The 13,456-nt window shown below is 49.0% G+C and overlaps 1 protein-coding gene across 1 annotated transcript in view; it reads left to right on the top strand.

Annotated features, from left to right (window-relative positions):
- The first annotated feature begins 1,595 nt into the window (after positions 1 to 1,595).
- The window catches only part of NCOR2 (nuclear receptor corepressor 2), a 174,492-nt gene continuing 162,631 nt past the window's right edge, over positions 1,596 to 13,456 (top strand). The window contains exon 1 of the mRNA XM_054288473.1: positions 1,596 to 1,634. The gene's annotated coding sequence lies outside the window, so the exon portion shown is untranslated. The remainder of the gene's footprint in view (positions 1,635 to 13,456) is intronic.

The following is a 13,456-nucleotide window of genomic DNA, read 5'->3' as shown; positions in this document are numbered from 1 at the left end:
GACTCCCAGGGGTCGAGCATTCCAGTCTTTCCTGGAGATCAGGGGGCAGTGGGCTGGCCATGGAGAGCCACCAGTGCAGAGCAGCAGCCTTTGGGTTTCCCAGCATTCTTGCCAGGAATGGAGCTGGATTGTGAACACTGGCAACACTGTTTTGGGAACTGAGCACTGGGAATGGAGTTAACTCTGTTTTTTGTGGTGGCCTTGGCTCTGCTGTTCTTCAGTTTTCCCTTTAATTTCTATTGTTTTCTTTGCTTATTTGCTAACTTGCAAAATTCAGCAAATTGCGGAGGATCTCCCAGCCCTCGGGGTGAGTTTTCCTCCGGGCATGGCACTCACTGAGCTCATGCTCAGAGGGGTAAATGCAGCTGGGACCTGCTGGCCTTGGGGTGCACAGGGTCTGTGCCAGGTGTGGAGGTGGTGGGGTCATCCTGGACACAGTGTGGGCAGTCAGGGTAAAGATTAACTTCCCATGATCTTGGGGGCTGCTCTGTGTGTGTGTGTTAGCTGCTCATTTCAGTAGGATTTGGTTGAAACACAATCATAAGGCTCCTTAACTTCATCAGTCTTCCTACTCCACTGGCATTAATGATGGCTTTGAGTGTCTGTTCCTCTCCTGTTTGAGTTTTGCTGCTGTTTCTCAGCCTTGCCAGGATGTGTTACTGCTTTTAACTCGTTCAGCTTCAGAACAAGCCCCAGCAGTATGGGCAGGTTGCCCTGCACTGCCACAGAGGCAGGGGCATCTCGAGTGCAGCTGGTTCTCCAGGACATCCCTGCAGTGCTGTCCCTAAAGGACACAGGAGTTCTCCCAGCATTTGACGAGGGAGGATTTGTGAAGCATCTTGCTTCCCTGCAGCTCTGCATATCACACCCAGAGCCCCACCAGCCTGCTCACAGCTTGCCCAGGAGGGCAGTGACAGAACCACATGCACAAAGTGTTATTTTGTGGTCTGTTTTCTCTCAGGCCTGGCAAGCTGGAGGAGAACCTCGCACGCAGCTCGCTGGAGGCAGCGAGCAGAGCAAATGTACCTGCTGAGTAACAGACTGAAATAACCCCAGAAGAGCCCAGACGGGCTTGTGGCACTTACTGCAGATGCTGTGTCTGTGACAAATCAACAAATCCAGTAGATGGGGAACGGTTCCTGCGTGCTGTCCCTGGGAAGAGGAGCGTCCCCTGCTCCACTGCCCCGTGACCCTGGGGTGTCTGGGCAATTCCTGCTGGTGGTGCAGGAAGGAAATGGTTAAAGGAGGCGAGCTTGTCAAGTCGGGTTAGCCATCAGATAGCTAATATTTTAGAGGTTTTTCAGAGCTAAGCTATAAAAAGGCCGTAGCAGTATTTCAACTTGCCCATTGTCTGCTGGAAGCCAGCCAGCGTTGCCATGCCGACGAGGAATTATTACTTGCTGCCAGAGCTGGAGGAAAAGCTCATACTTTTGGCTTCAAAACAGGAGGGGTGGACTTATGTAATCCACTGTGTTTATAGGCTGAGACTGGCAGGAGCATTGAGAAATAATTACAGGCTTTCCATTTCATTTCCAGATTGGTTTTAAGGCTGTGTGGCCTCGCTTTATTTATTTATTTTGAAGTTAAGAGAGTGGCTGCTAAAGATGCAGGAGGTGATGTGGGGATGCTGCTAGGTAAGTACCCCCCACTTCCCTCCCCCGGCTGGCTGGGAGGCTTTTGTTTTGGTGGCATTTTGTGTGGAGAACTAAACTAGGCCACAGCAGAAAGAAGTTGCTTTGGAAATCTGGGACTTGGCCCGGCGACACAGAAGCAGCGTTCGGCGCTGGAGGCTGAGCTCACACTCCTGCGCTCGCTCGGCTGCTTGCTGCTGGAGGTGAAGTGCAAGGTTTTGTGAGCCCCTGCTGCTTTCTGAGGTGATTATTTTTTTCCCTCCAGCCCTCTTTGGCGGGGAGCATGTAATTTTATGGGTAGGGTAGCAACAAGGGAAAAGGAGAGAAAAAGTTTGGGGATTTTTTTTTTCCCGGACGCTTTGGTCTCGCGCGTCGGCTGGAGAGGGGATTTGTCAGTGGGATCAAAGCAGTTCTGTGCTTTTGAGAGGTGGATTGCAAAGTTTAGCCTGTAATTAATGTGGGTTTGTTCGTCCTGGAGCAGTCAGCAGATGATGCTGTAATTTGGGTTTGCCTGGAAGGCGGCGCTCGGTGTGTTCCCACTTGGGTCAGGCCGGTGCGAGTTTGCAGCTGCTGCTCTGGTGCTGCTGTCACATACAGGAGTTACTGCTGGAGAACTCTCCTGCGGAACTTTGAGAATGGGTGCTTCTGCTGGTTCTGAGGGCTGTAGTCCTGTAATCCTGGGGAAGACACTTGTGGTGGGGTGGGGGTTCCAGGAGAGATGGTGAGACGGGGCTTTAGCTGGGCTGGGAGGTGGCAGCAGGGACAGGGATGGGATGGGAGGGTGTGCTGGGACACTCAGAGCTGGGCTGAGCTGTGCTGCTCCTCTTCGTGCTCAGTCCTCCTTCAGTAAATGAGAATCTTGCAGCTGTGACTTTCTAAATCTCTTTAACATTGGGTGCAAAGCTCCAAAGAGTGAAGGAAGCCCATTTTTGGAGGGGATGAAGGAGAATGCTTTGATATGCTGCAAACTTGCTGCAGAGACTACAAAGGTGTATAGAATCTGCAGTGTGCTGTGATTTTTATTTTTGTTTTCTTTCATTGCACAGCATCCTCCTAAGGATTACCTTCTCAGTCCTTGCTAATTTGCCTTCTTGCCACTCTTGTGTGGTGTGTACAGATGAAATATCCCAACTGCTGTGCCAGACTGCTCTTGAGAGTGAACTCCAGTGTTGACCAGCACTTTGTGACTCTTGCACTTCTCAGGGCAGCTGCAGCCCCAAATGAACATATTTGGGCTCTGTGTTGAAGCACAGGGGTGTCTCAGTGTAACTGATGTACATAACAGCTTGTTGAATGCACACTGCAGAAATAAGCTGCTTTTTCCACAGTTTCCCACAGTTATGGGTAGGAACTTGGGAGAGTGGTGACATGCTTTCCCTGGGGAAATGTCCCTTGAAACAGCAGGTTTGCCTGCTGTTATCAGAGACGCATGGGTGTGTTACACAAAATAATTCAGTCATTTAATGATCCATAGTACTGCTCTAACTCCTACCACAGATGCTGTTGGATTCAATGCAAGTTGGATTTGTTACTGCAGGGGTTTTTGGGGTTTTTTTTCCTTTCTCTGGGATTCCTGCCAAGATGAACTGTATGTTCTGTTCGTAAGAGCTATGAGTAATGTATGTGTGAATCTATAACATAAGTAATAGGAGTATATAAAATGTGTGAGTGTGCAGGATCTGTGTGTCCTGTGTCTGCAGAGCACCGCACACATGCTCCGTGTGCGTTCTCAAATGGGGTGTGATACATGTCTGGGCAAAATTAATGACATGCCTTGGAGTTCCTGCTCACTGCAGAGCCCTGTCTGATGGCCTCATCACAGAGAGCTGAGCTGAAATCCCAGTCACAGCCACGCTTTGGCTGCTTAATTGCCCTTTTGGAGGAGTTACAAATTAGAGAGAGCTGGAAGTCCCTCCCTGTGCCTTAACGGAAGCCAGCCTTAACAGGGAGGGGAGGGATGCTTGCTCCATGGCCTGGTGTGCTCTGTGGGGTTGGTGCATCACTGAGGTGTCTGGGGGTTTGTTCCTTGGAGCAGGGGGTACAGGGAGTGCTGGGGATCCCTCTTGCATCCCCCCAGGTGGGTGCTGCTCCAGGAGCTGCTGTATGTGAGTGATGCACTCCAAGGCAGGCCTGCTGCTTTTAGTAGGATTTTTTTTTTCCAGATGAATAAAATGGGCTTTCACTCATAAATTATTTTTCTTATGTGAAAAATGAGAAGGTGGCAAGTAGCCAGTTTCCCCGCCTCCCTCTTCCCAGCTCGGATGAGGTCATTGCCTCTTAAAGTTTATACCGCGCACTGTGAGACATGGCTGGAGGAGCAAGAAGGCAACAAACGCTTCTCTGAGAGCGGGTGGGAGTGATGGCCGCCCATCCCTGAAGGGTTAGTCAGCCGTGAGTGATACCTGGGCAGACACAGAGGGGAGGGGGCCTGTGCAGGTCGCTGGGAAAGCCTGGCAGGGTCAGATCTGTGTGGGAGGCAGTGCCCTGGTCACTGCCCAGCCCTGCCGTGCTCTGGGTACCCGGCACAGCAGGGCTGGGGTGCTTTGGGTGCAGCCCCACGGGGTGGTCGTGCTGTTTGGTGGGCTGCCAGGGGGAAGGAGACTGGGCACGGGCTTTGGTGAAATGGGGCCAGCAGCAGTCCTGGCACTCCTTGTCTGAGCTTGCTCTTGTGTCCATTTACTTTTCCTCGGGAATTTCCTCAGCGCTGTTTTTGCAATGGGGTTGCGAAAGTTCATGACCCAATGAAGGATCTCTCCAAGACCTTTGTGTCCCTGCCTGAGTGGCTGCCTGGAGAAGCTGTTTTTCTTTTCCCTTGAACTCCATGCTGAGCTGTGTGTGGATTCCTGAGCTATTGTTTTCTCCTTGTCTGTCCCCCCCGCCATCCCGTGGTGGAAGCGACACGGAAACAGGAGTGCCCGGAGCGGGAGGTGGAACCTGGGGCTTTCCTACACCCTGAGCCCAGGAGGGTGGGTCTGGAGAGCTGTACCCTCCTCCCCACAGCCTCCACTGGGTACCTGGGGACAGTGGCCTGCGTTGTCTGTGGTTCTCAGGTGCAACATTGGCCTGAAACCACTATTTCATAGGTGCCATAACTGATTATTGAAATGTCAGAGCTTTTTCCTGCCTGGTGCCTTTGCTGTGGCTCTGATTTTGGCTGGGGTACATTCTGGGGTGGCCAGGGAGAGGACTCTTGGTGTGTCTCTTACTGTTTCCCAGCCCTGTCATTGCTCTGTGCAGGTGTGATGGGCTGGAGAAGTACAGGTGGAAGTTGGGGAGGGAGGGGTCCTACATAGCACTGGGCTTTTAGGCACAAACTTCATAAAACCCAACCTGTATTAAAATTGCTCTTCCATTGCAGCTTTTCTGTTCCCTGGAGATCATTGAAGTGTCCTGTTACTCCAGCTGCTCTTGTGCTGCTGCACCCCAGTGATATCCTCTGTTCACCCATTCTTTGTCTTTTCTCCTTAGCAGCCTCGTGGATTTTTTTTCTCAGTCGACACAATGCAATCACTCCTTGTTAGCCTATCTTGCTCTTTCCTCTTTCAAGGAGGGGAAGGAGCAGGGGAACCAGATCTGATAATTCCAGTGAGTAGAACTGTTCCCCTGAGCCCTTTATAAAGAAATAAAAAGGCTCTCCTTTTCTCTGCTTCTCTTTGAGTACAAGCACTTTACCCTCTTGGATTCCCTGCAGGCTCCTCATACTGCTAAAATTGAAACATCAAGATGTCTGAGGCAGCAGGAATTACCATCAGTGTTTTGACACCTGGAGGTACAATTTCTATTAGCTTTTATATAAAAACAACACCAGTTTTGCCAACAGAGTTCTTGTTAAATAATGCATGAAGACCCCACTCCTGACAGTAGGTACTTTTCTTTCACTTCCCTGGACTCTTGGAATATGGATTAATTTTTGTGACCACTGGGGAAAACGATATGCACTCTCACACATGGAAATATGGATGTGGACACACACGTGCCCAACTCCCAGGCAGAGAATTAATTACCCCATTTGCTAATTAATGTGGGGAGATAGGGGAGAGCAATTTGAGGTCGGTCTGCTGAGCAGGCTTGGGTCATTGTTTTATTTTTTGGGAGCAGCAAAGCAGAGTCCTCCTGAGAGCTTTGATGGCAAATAAGATTGTTTGTGTGTGATCTGGGAGGGTGTGCCTGCTCCCAGGCAGGGATGAGCACAAGGGTCATCAGGAACAGAAATAGGAAACTTGTGGGTTTGCCTGGATGATGCCTGGCACGGAGCATATGCTATGTGCTCACTTTTGGGGGAAATGAAGTACAACAGAAGGGCACAGCATGTGGATGTGACTGCTAATAGTGAGAATCAAAGTACAGTTTTGACATTTCTAACCTAATAAGTGGCGCTGCGTGCGAGAGCCTGCTTATTTTCCTTTTTCACCATGAGATGCTTTGACAGAGGAGTAAAGTCCCATTTTGACATTTCTGTCATTTTAACTAAAGAGAGAGATTACAGTAAATTGGATTAAGTGAAAATCTTCTTCAGATGTTTGTGGTTTGGGCTGATTTATGGATAGATGTCATTTGAACGTCATTCTGCATTTTTTAAGCATCTGCTTGATGGTTGCTTTAATGCTGTTTCTGCAAATAGTCCACGCAGAGGAGGGAAGGCTGAGCAAGCAGCAGCACCCCGTGACAGAGCTAATGCTGGTGTGTGGCATGGGGACAGCCAAGCAGTGTCCTTCTCACGCTCCTGGATCACAGTGCCAGACTCTGTAACGGGTGCTTACTGCCCCTCATTTCAGTTCCTGTTATTAAACTTCGTTATCTTCTGCTGAAAGTCATTTAAATAGGCTTTCAAAAGTATTTTTCCCACTCTGGAGAGCGATGGTTGAGCACACACATTCCTTCTCGTGCTCTTGGCCAGTCTGGGGTTGCCTGTTGCCCCATGAGCAGCAGTGACGTTCTTCTGGTTACACTCACGCAGAGCCCTCGCTCACCGTGCCTGTGACTTCTCCAGAAACCAAAATATTCTCCTGAACGTGTGCTGGCTCACTGACATCAGCAACAGCATGTGAAAATACTTTGTCCATGCACAGATATTTCCGAAAGATAGTGTTGAAAGTTCTTCCATTAAACTTACAACCTGAGACTTCTGAAATTTATACGTCCTTCGTGGCTTCCTCCACCTAAGCTATTTAGAAGCTGCTGGTGCCATTTGGAAAGCTGCATAATGTCTTGTGGGTGATGATGTAATCAGCGCTGTAATCAAATCTGCCAGCGATGTCATTGCTGGAGTAGTCCAGTGTTCCCTGGTGCAGTGATTAGTGGGATGGGATTGAAGTGTCAGTGCATTTGGGGATGGAAAGTGGGATGTGTCCCCACCCTGGGAGGTGTGGGGCAGTTGTTGGCCAGCCCTGATCCTGGAGCTGCCTCTGTTCCACACCGTGCTCCGCACTGGGGTGAGACTGTAAAAATTGCCTTAATTCTCTCAAGAGATGTCTTAGGCTGTGTCTGTATTTATTTTAAGTGTCTTGAGGCAGGAGGGCACTGCCTATATGTAAGAAAGATGCCATCAGAAGCAGAATGTATCAAACCCCAGCTTCTTGGGAGAAGTTGGCTGCTGATGCTTCACATCTTCCCTCCCAGCTGAGCCCTGATTTGATTTGTAGGGTCTCAGCACTGCCAGAGTTTTCTCGTGCTCGTGGTGACACCAGGGCTGTGGTGTTTTCTTTTCTGCCTCTCTGCCCAGCTCAGTTCTTTGCAGCATCCTTGCAGTTACAAGACAAGATTTTTGCCTTTTGCCATGTGAGCATTTTGTGTCAAAGGGCAATTCTTTAGACATTTTCTATGTTATTTTTCATGATACCATTAATAGTAGAAGATCACACTAGTGAGGGAAGATAAATTTGTAATCCTGCTTTAATGGCTGATCTTATCCAGCTGAGTAACTCTCATTGCATAAGGGACAGTGACCTGAAATCTTTTTAAACCATTGGACTGGATGCCTTTCCCTTCTCTACTTAGCACACATGGGTGTGATACAGACTTTAAATGGTTTGAAGTTTAACTGTTTTACTTTGAAATTTGAATACCTGCTGATAGCCAGCCTTTGGGTTGGTGTGCCAGAGAGAGCAGTGGTGCTGCAGAGTGTGCAGAGTGACTTTAATGTATCACTCTGTGTTAAACTGCATCTCTTGCTCTTTGGGATTGCTAAACAGCATTTACAGAATTTACCTGGCATGAGTTACAGGAGAGCTTGATCACAACCCAAGGGCTTGAGAGGGGCTGGATGGGAGCTCTGAGGATGCTCTGGCACTGGGGACAGCTCTGCTCCATCCCTCTCCATGCCACTGCTGGGTACCACAGAGAGGGTGGGTGGGTTTTGGCACTGCTCCTTCCTTTACCAAGGGTGATGTCCTGGTGGCTGCCCCTGGGGAAGGAAGAGGGTTTTTCCTCTCAGATCTGGGTGAATCACTGCTGCCTGTGATGGATTCTCACTGCGACAGCCTCTAAATGGGAACTCCCAGGGGAAATTAGCCTGCAGCTTTTGCCTTTATTAAATATTCTCCAGTGCCATCCCAAAGGACAGCTTTTTAGTGCTCTGCAGTGTTTCATCTGTATTTTTAACATCACCTACGTGGAATGTGGCAATATATGGTCTATATTTACATTAAAGCTTATGCAAAATAGTTAAGAAATGATGGATTGCATGTTCTGTTCTTCAGATCTGCAACATGATGAGGTCCTGTACGTAGGTGTGGGAATCTCAGCTGGAGATATTGCAGATTATTACCAAGTCCAATAGCTTACTTAGAGTTAGGGCTTATAATGATTGATTTAGCCATTTATTCAAACACCTATTTAATGATTGATTAAGCCTTTATAAACTATTTGCAACTTTTAAAGTGGGACCTGATGTATTGTAGCTCCATTAGCATCCAGCTAATAAAATAGGCTGTGGACCTGCAACACCGATTTTGTTGACAGAAATGATATTTCATGTGTTGAAGTACTAAGTACGTTGTTACAGTGTGTTTAAGGCACAGAAGTACAATGTGCTGCCTTGCTCCTGTCCTTCCAGCAGCTCTGACAGAGCTCTTTGCTGCCTTGGAGCGGAGCTGGTGACTGTTCCCACACATCCCAGCTGGCCTGGCTGCTGCTAGAGCAGGGGGGCTCCTGCACTTTCCCCCGGGGCCCTGTCTGATCTAGGCTGAGGGAGATTGAAGGTGTAAAGGGAACAGGGTGGTTTGTTTGGAGCCATGGGGTGCCAAACTGGAATTTCACTGAAGAGCCTGGGTTGGAGTGGGAGAGCAGCAAGGTTGCTTTGAAAGAGAGGAGGTGCAGGCAAAGCTCTGCATCCTGCTCCATGTGCAGAAGTGTGCTGTCTTCTGAGTTTTACTAGAATCTCAGGGTGGCTGGGGCTTGAAAGGACCTTAAAGATCATCTGGTTCCAGCCCCCTGTATCTTCCACTAGATCCCATTGCTCCCCATCCAACCTCTCCTTACCTTTATTAACAAGCACCAGAACCTAGAGGTAAATTCTGTACACAAGATTTTAGAAGACAGGCTTTTTCAAATCTGACTTCTTTGTCTGTGTATAAAAGCATTTTTTTCCATGAACTGCTCAACTTTCCATTTGCTTGAGCAGTACAGAGCTGGCAGCTGGGATGAGCTGTGTAATGGGATATCTGAATTGCAGCAGGAAACCAGCTCCAGTTGAAGCAGACCTGATTTAAAAGCAAATTCAGTCAAACCAGTACAAACTCCTGCTCAGAGGAGTTAAAACTGCTTTGTGTCCAATGGATGGCACTTGTGCTCAGGTCAGGAACTGCTGCTGAGGGATCCTCAAGTGAACAAGGAGCAGGGTGAGCAAGGCACATCCCTGATGCTCTGCCCTTCTCACAGGGCTGTGGGAAGAAGGTAAAATTTAAAATTTGGCGAGGGCTGACTTTTCCTCTGTCCCCACTCCTGCCTAATGGTGACTTCCTCTGCATGGTTAAATGATCTTGGTGAGTGGTGCATGCTTGGATGGCAATGCTGTCCTTTTCCTTGGCAGGCTGAGCTTGTAGGACTTGGAAATATTTAGGCAAGGCTGATGATGTAAATGAGCACATGGGGACGTGGGAATGGTCCTGCCCTGTGGGTGGCTGATGTAAAAACAAAACTGGGAAGCCTTTTCCAGGCTTGGGTTGTGGAGCAGGGAGGTGGTTTTGTGGAAGGCTGCAATTAATATTTCTCTTTCCATGTTGTCAAACAGCTCAGCATTCATTTCTTTACCTCTAGCATCTGTCTGCAAGATTTGTGTGTTTGTTTCTGGAGATTTCCTACTCCTTGGGAATCAGGCATGCTGTAGGAAATGGAGGGAGAAGGGGTTGGCTCCAGTGGCCTGAGCCCATTGTTCAGCTCCCAGCCAGCTGTGCTGCAGCTGTTTGCAGGGCAGGGACCACAGGGACTGGAACAGAGGGGGATTCCCAGAGCTCACCCCAGGCTGGCCAGGAGGTGACAGAGGAGGGTGCCCTGTCTGCCTGTGCCCCTCCAAGGGGATGTGTGTGGGTGTTGTGTGCAGTGCTGCTCTGGGACATGGTGATAGGATGAAGAAAATTAAGCTTTATTTACCCTAACTGCTCTAATATTTTCTTTCCTTGATTTTTCTCTCTCTGTAAAGTTTATCATTTTAACCCAGGGATAAGAAGTAAACTGTGGGGGACACTAATGAATTGCAAGAGGGGAAACAGCAAATTCCCCTTTGGGTAAGAGTTTACTGTTCAAGCCTTGACCTTGTTAAAACTTGTTAACTCAATAAAAGTTGGAGTATTTAAAGACAAGCGACTTCTTCCTGCCTTGAGGGGCATAATTAAGTCATTCCACACCCCTTAAACCAGAGCTGTGGGAGGAGGACTGAGGAGCTCCCTATCCTGCCTGAGTCAGTCAGCAGCCTTGCGCCTGGGTCAGCGCTCCTGAGCTCTGTGGGGCTGCTCCTGGGACAGCCTGGTGTGGGAATCCTGCTGTTTCCCAACTGCTGCCAGGATGGCATTGCTCCCTCTGAAGGGCAGGCAGTCCTTCCATTGGTTGAAATTGTGGTCAAGTGTTTTGTATTAAAGCAGATTCAGTTTCCAGGGTAAAGCATGCAACAGAGCTTCACAATGTGTGTGTTGTGTTTGTCCGTAAAAATTCCTGTGCAACTTAAAAGCTGGAGAGTTACCCAAATACAGAAACTTGCTGTTTTTCCAGTTTGAAGTGGCATGTCTGTGCCCACTGAGCTGTAATCAGTACCCAGTGGTGTGATTTGTTCTGGAATTGCAGCTCCAGAGATGGACAAATAAGGACTTTGCCATGCCAGAGGGCCCCAGGAGCACACACAGACTGCCCAGCTGTGCAGGGGAGTCACTCCTGATGTGACTGCTTTACACCTGGGGTGCTCTGATGGCCTCTTGGCTATTTAAAAAGCGTTTGGCTTCATTTTTTTCTGTTTTTTGGTTGGATTTGTGTTCTCTGGGTGGGCTCAGGGGCTTTGCAGGCGCAGTGGGAGGGGCTGTGTGCTGTGGTACCGCAACTGTTTTCAGTGAAATCCACCATCACTGGCTACTCCCAGTGAAGCAGCAGGGCTGTTCAAGGCAGCTGTCTCACGAGCAGCTCAACTGCCCAAGTTGTGGAGATTTGGGGGCAATAATTGTCCGAGCTATGCCTGTGTAAGCTGCCTTGTTTCAGCTTTGCCCCAGGAAACTCATTGCCTCAGCAGAGACAATTTTGGATGCCATGTCTTTTCTTGCTGTGCATGATCAGTGCTCATCTCAGTTTAAATGTGAGGCCTTCATCAATGTTATTAGCTCAATGCATGGAAGTACTGGGAAGCATCCTTAAGTACCTCCCAGATGGACTCTGGAAAGATTATTATGCCATAATTTGTTTCTATAGCTCCACAAAAGCAGTATTTGACCTTGAGGCTGTGGCTCTCCTGTTTCCTCTGCTGGCATTCCCAGTGCTCTTGTCCAGCCCAGCTTGCTGTGAGCTCAGTGAGTCAGGGATGGAGCTGCTGTGTGCCCACATCAGGAGGATTGCCTGGTGTCACACGCTGCCCTCGTGGTTTGCTTTGTTTCTGTGACATGGCTGGAGGGTGAGGAGCCTTTGGAACCTTGGCCCCAGGACAGGTGGAGGGGGACAGGAGCTCCCTGTTTGTGCCTGTGCAGTGGCAACAGCAAACTGGGCCAGTGACTCACTTTAGGAATAGCTTGGCATTGGCAGCTCAGGGGGTTTTTAGAGCAGTTATTAATTATTATTACTAAATAGCTTGGAGTTCAGCAGTTGCTAAACAGGATGGACTGATAGCCCAGGGACTGGGCATTTTGCCAGCACACAAGGCAGTCTCCCCTCCCTCCCATGTGACAGGGCAGGCAGAGCAGAGTTTTCTGACCCCAGTGCTCATTGCCTCTCCCTGCAGCAGCAGCCCCTGCGAGATATCTCATCTGTGCAGCATGAATTACAGTCACCTTTCAAGGGCTCCTGCAAACTGAGTCCTCAGGCTCCCAGACACCTGTAAATGACAGGCTGAAAACCATTGCCCCAAGCCCAGGAGAGGTAAATGACAAAGGTCTGGGCAGGCTGCAGTTGGAGAAGTGTCCTGATGGACAAGGCAGGACTGCTGGGGAGTGACTGACAGCTTTGGACAGCGTGCTGTCAGCAGGACTGAGCTGGCAGGGAGGCACTGAAATCCTGATTGCCCGCTTGCATGAGTTCAGTTATTAAACACACCAGGAATCCCCAGCTGTTCTGTAAGCCTGTCTCTGGAAACACAACCCAAAGCCTGGCTCCTGCAAAGTGCTGTGGAGCTGGAGGGAGCTGGAGCTGTGCAAGCCTTTCCTTCTGTTCAGGGTAAGACTCGTCTGTGGATTCAGAGCAGGTTTGCTGCAGTCCAGACCTCTAGCTGCATGGGGCTGTGCTTTATGTATGGGGTATCTGACAAGGGGAGGGAGGAGGAGGTGGAGGTGATGTTCTCCTGCTCCCCTTCCCTCTCTGCAAATTGCCCTCATTGTATGCAAACACCGGAATTTTTTGGTGCCTCTAGAGAGACTTTGACTTTCTGTCTAGAAGCTATTAATTACCTAGGCAAGAAAAGCAGAATATAGCCAGTTAATGGCTGCTACTGCTTGGACCTGTCTGACTGTGAACTAATGAGCAGCTCCTTTCTCTGGGCCACCAGCGAGCCAGAACTTCTCATCAGTGTTCCTGGGGAGAAGCGAAAGCAGCAGCAATATGCAGCAACAAATAGCTGGGATTCAGTTATTAACCTGGGCTGAAAATTGACTCTATCTGCTGGTAATTACCTGGAGGATGTTAGGAGGAAGGCCCAGGGGACGGTTCAGAGCTGGTATTTGACAGACCGTCACAAGTGGCTGAGGTAGCATTACCTCAGTTCCCATCTGGATTCTGGGGTGCAGGGCTGTGCTGGGTGTGTGGAACAACTGCAGTGAAAACCAGGAGTGAAATGGGTTAGTTCAAAACAGCTCTGCTCCCAAAAGACCCCTTCCTTTAGTGATATTTTATGGCACAGTTGCATAGCATCTCATATATTTTTGAGTACCTTGGTTTACAGGTCATTTAATTTATTTGCAGGCTTCGTTTCGGTTCCCTAGGGTAATTCTGTTCCTTTGCACGTGTCTTCCTAGGGAGGCATTAAATTGTGCAGTTTGTCACAATAGTTCAGCTTTTATGCTGGCAGTTGGTGCTCTTCAAAGATCCTCGTGTGAAGTTTAGACTCCTGAATCATTAGAGGATCATGAAAGAAAAGGAATAATTTAGAAGGCAAAGATGTTTTGTCGCCTTTGAAAACTGGGAACGTGCGAAAGGAGAAAATG

This window comes from Melozone crissalis, unplaced genomic scaffold (genome assembly GCF_028551555.1).
Source record: "Melozone crissalis strain CALT ecotype California unplaced genomic scaffold, PUWL_Pcris_2 ptg000063l_1, whole genome shotgun sequence".
Taxonomy (NCBI): Eukaryota; Metazoa; Chordata; class Aves; order Passeriformes; family Passerellidae; genus Melozone; species Melozone crissalis.
Note: the sequence above shows the minus strand (reverse complement) of the source record. Positions and strands in the feature narration are given on the sequence as shown.